The following is a 5,000-nucleotide window of genomic DNA, read 5'->3' on the forward strand; positions in this document are numbered from 1 at the left end:
ACACCACACCACACCACCCCTCCCCTTCCCCCCCTCCAAATTTCGCCTTCCCCTCAACACACACCACCCCACCCCTCCCCCCCCCCCAAAAATTCGCCCCCCCCGTCCAAATTTTGCCCCTTCCCCCCCCAAAAATTCGCCCCCCCCCCCCTCAACACACACCACGCCACACCACCCCTCCCCACCCCCCCCCCTCAACACACACCACCCCACACCACCCCTCCCCCCCCCCCTCAACACACACCACACCACCCCTCCCCCCCCCCTCAAAAATCCCCCCCACCCTCAACACACACCACACCACCCCTCCCCTTTCCCCCCTCCAAATTTCGCCCCCCCCTCAACACACACCACCCCACTCCTCCCCCGCCCCCGCCCCCGCCCCGAAAAAATTCGCCCCCCCCCCAACACACACCACCCCACCCCCCCCCCCCCCAAAAAATTTGGCCACCCCCCTCAACACACACCACACCACACCACCCCTCCCCCCCCTCCAAAATTTGCCCCCCCACCCCCGGCCCCAACACACACCACCCCTCCCCCCCCCCAAAAAATTCGCGCCCCCCCCCCCTCAATACACACCTCCCCACCCTTTCCCCCCCCCCTCAACACACACCACACCACCCCTCCCCCCCCCTCTCAAAAATCCCCCCCCCCCTCAACACACACCACACCACCCCTCCCCTTCCCCCCCTCCAAATTTCGCCCACCCCTCAACACACACCACCCCACCCCTTCCCCCCCCCCCCAAAAATTGCCCCCCCCCCCCCCTCAACACACACCACCCCTCCCCCCCCCCCCCCCCGCCCTCAACACACACCACCCCACCCCCCCCCTCAACACACACCACACCACACCACCCCTCCCCCCCCCCCCTCAAAAATCCCCCCCTCCCCTCAACACACACCACACCACACCACCCCTCCCCTTCCCCCCCTCGAAATTTCGCCCCCCCCTCAACACACACCACCCCACCCCTCCCCCCCGCCCCAAAAATTCGCCCCCCCTCCAAATTTCGCCCCTTCCCCCCCAAAAATTTGCCACCCCCCCTCCAAAATTCGCCCCCCCCCCCTCAAAAATTCCCCCTCCCCCTCAACACACACCACACCACCCCTCCCCCCCCCTCAACACACACCACACCACCCCTCCCCTTCCCCTCCACCAAATTTCGCCCCCCCCCTCAACACACACCACCCCACCTCTCCCCCCCCCCCCCCCCCAACACACACCACCCCACCCCCCCCCCAAAAAAATTCGGCCACCCCCCTCAACACACACCACACCACACCACACCACCCCTACCTCCCCCCTCCAAAATTTCCCCCCCCCCCCCCCCGCCCCCAACACACACCACCCCTCCCCCCCCCAAAAATTCGCCCCCCCCCCCTCAATACACACCTCCCCACCCTTGCCCCCCCCCTCAACACACACCACCCCACCCCCCCCTCAACACACACCACCCCACCCCTCCCCCCCCCCCCCAAAAAATTCGCCCCCCTCCCCCTCCAAATTTCGCCCCTTCCCCCCCCAAAAATTCGCCCCCCCCCGCCCCCCCCCCCCCCCCCTGAACACACACCACACCACCCCTCGCCCCCCCCCCCCCCCTCAACACACACCACCCCACACCACCCCTTCCCCCCCCCCCCCTCAACACACACCACCCCACCCCCCGCCCCCCCCCCCCCCGGTCAAAAATTCCCCCCCCCCCCCTCAACACACAAAACACCACCCCTCCTCCCCCCCCCCTCCACGTCGCGTCATGGAGGGCGTCATGGAGGGTGGGTGGGTGTGTTAAGGGGAGGGGAGCACGTCGCGTCGTGTCAGGCCATGGGGCGCGGGAGGGGGGGGGGGGCATTGCGTTGGGTGGGTGTGTGTGTTAAGGGGAGGGTGGCACATCGCATCGTGTCGTGTCATGGGGGGGCGGGGAGGGGGGGGATCCCATGGGGGGGGATGTCATGGGGGGGGGGGGCGCGTCGCATCGTGTCGTGTCATGGGGGGGGGGGGTGGGGTGAGGATGTCATGGGGGGGGGGGCGCGTCGCATCATGTCGTGTCGTGGGTGGGGGGGCTGGGGTGGGGATGTCATGGGGGGGGGGGCGCGGCACGTCGCGACATGGTGTGGTGTGTGTTGAGGGGGGAAGGGGGGGACGCGTCGTGTCGTGTCGTGTCATGGCGGGGCGTGTCGTGTCGCGTCGTGTCATGGGGGCTGGGGGGGGATGTCATGGGGGGGCCGAATTTTTGAGAGGGGGGAGGGGGGGGTGGTGTGTGTTGAGGGGGGAGGCGAATTTTTGAGGGGGGGACGTCATGGGGGGGGCGCATCGCGTCGTGTCGTGTCATGGGGGATGGGGGGATGTCATGGGGGGGGGAGGGGGGTTGTCATGTTATGTTGGGGAGGGGGCGCGTCGCATCATGTCGGGGCATGGTAGGGGGGAGGGGGCATCGCGACACCCCGCGTCACCCCCCACGACACGGCACACCCCCCCACCCCACCCCACCGCACCCCCCTACGACGCGGCGCCTCCCCCCCCACCCCACCTCGAAAAACCCCGCTCCATCCACAGCACCCCACCACTCCTCCAAAAACCAGGCGCGACCCACCGTGCCCCGCCTCACTCCCCCACGACACGGCGCACCCTCTACCCCACCGCACCCCCCCACGATGCCCCCCGCACCCCACCTCGAGAAACCCCGCTCCCTCCACACCACCCCACCACGCCTCCGAAAGCCCCGCTCGACCCACCCCACCTCGCGTGAGCCCCCCCACGACACGGCACACCCCCCACACCCCACCGCACCCCCCCACGACACGGCGCACCCCCCCACCCCCCCTCACCCCACGTCGAAAAACCCCGCTCGACCCACCCAACCCCACGTCACTCCCCCATGACACGGCACACCCCCCCACCCCACCGCACACCCCCACGACGCCCCCCCCGCACCCCACCTGGAAAAACCCCGCTCCCTCCACGCCACACCACAAATGCCTCCGAAAACCCCGCTCGACCCACCCCACCCCGCGTCACCCCCCCACGACATGGCGCACCCCCCACCCCACCGCACCCCCCAACGACACCGCCCCGCACCCCACCTCGAAAAACCCCGCTCCCTCCATACCACCCCACCACGCCTCCGAAAAACCCCGCTCGACCCACCCCACCTCGCGTCAGCCCCCCACGACACGGCACACCCCCCACACCCCACCGCACCCCCCCACGACGCGGCGCATATCCCCTCCCCCGCACCCCACCTCGAAAAACCCCGCTCGACCCACCCCACCCCGCGTCACCCCCCCACGACACGGCGCACCCCCCACCCCACCGCACCCCCCCACGACGCCCCCCCCGCACCCCACCTCGAAAAACCCCGCTCCCTCCACGCCACACCACCACGCCTCCGAAAACCCCACTCGACCCACCCCACCCCTCGTCTCCCCCCCACGACACGGCGCACCCCCCCACCCCACCGCACCCCCCCACGACGCCCCCCCGCACCCCACCTCGAAAAACCGCGCTCCCTCCACAGCACCCCACCTCTCCTCCAAAAACCCCGCTCGACCACCCCCACCCCCACCCCGCGTCACCCCCCCACGACGCCCCCCCGCACCCCACCTCGAAAAACCCCGCTCCCTCCACAGCACCCCACCTCTCCTCCAAAAACCCCGCTTGACCACCCCAACCCCGCGTCACTCCCCCACGACACGGCGCACCCCCCCACCCCACCGCACCCCCCCACCGCGTCGTGTCAGGCCATGGGGCGCGGGGGGGGGGGGGGGGCATTGCGTTGGGTGGGTGTGTGTGTTAAGGGGAGGGTGGCACATCGCATCGTGTCGTGTCTTGGGGGGGCGGGGAGGGGGGGGATCCCATGGGGGGGGATGTCATGGGGGGGGGGGGGGGAGGCGCGTCGCATCGTGTCGTGTCATGGGGGGGGGTGGGGTGAGGATGTGATGGGGGGGGGGGCGCGTCGCATCATGTCATGTCGTGGGTGGGGGGGCTGGGGTGGGGATGTCATGGGGGGGGGGGGCGCGGCACGTCGCGACATGGTGTGGTGTGTGTTGAGGGGGGAAGGGGGGGGCGCGTCGTGTCGTGTCGTGTCATGGCGGGGCGCGTCGCGTCGCGTCGTGTCATGGGGGCTGGGGGGGGATGTCATGGGGGGCCGAATTTTTGAGGGGGGGGGAGGGGGGGTGGTGTGTGTTGAGGGGGGAGGCGAATTTTTGAGGGGGGGACGTCATGGGGGGGGCGCATCGCGTCGTGTCGTGTCATGGGGGATGGGGGGATGTCATGGGGGGGGGAGGGGGGTTGTCATGTTATGTTGGGGAGGGGGCGCGTCGCGTCATGTCGGGGCATGGTGGGGGGAGGGGGCATCGTGACACCCCGCGTCACCCCCCACGACATGGCACACCCCCCCACCCCACCCCACCGCACCCCCCTACGACGCGGCGCCTCCCCCCCCACCCCACCTCGAAAAACCCCGCTCCATCCACAGCACCCCACCACTCCTCCAAAAACCAGGCTCGACCCACCGTGCCCCGCCTCACTCCCCCACGACACGGCGCACCCTCCACCCCACCGCACCCCCCCACGATGCCCCCCGCACCCCACCTCGAGAAACCCCGCTCCCTCCACACCACCCCACCACGCCTCCGAAAACCCCGCTCGACCCACCCCACCTCGCGTGAGCCCCCCCACGACACGGCACACCCCCCACACCCCACCGCACCCCCCCACGACACGGCGCACCCCCCCACCCCCCCTCACCCCACGTCGAAAAACCCCGCTCGACCCACCCAACCCCACGTCACTCCCCCATGACACGGCACACCCCCCCACCCCACCGCACCCCCCCACGACGCCCCCCCCGCACCCCACCTCGAAAAACCCCGCTCCCTCCACGCCACACCACAAATGCCTCCGAAAACCCCGCTCGACCCACCCCACCCCGCGTCACCCCCCCACGACATGGCGCACCCCCCACCCCGCCGCACCCCCCAACGACGCCGCCCCGC

Source organism: Lygodium microphyllum, chromosome 9, assembly GCF_053477565.2.
Source record: "Lygodium microphyllum isolate KBCC chromosome 9, Lygodium_microphyllum_v1.1.10, whole genome shotgun sequence".
Classification (NCBI taxonomy): Eukaryota; Viridiplantae; Streptophyta; class Polypodiopsida; order Schizaeales; family Lygodiaceae; genus Lygodium; species Lygodium microphyllum.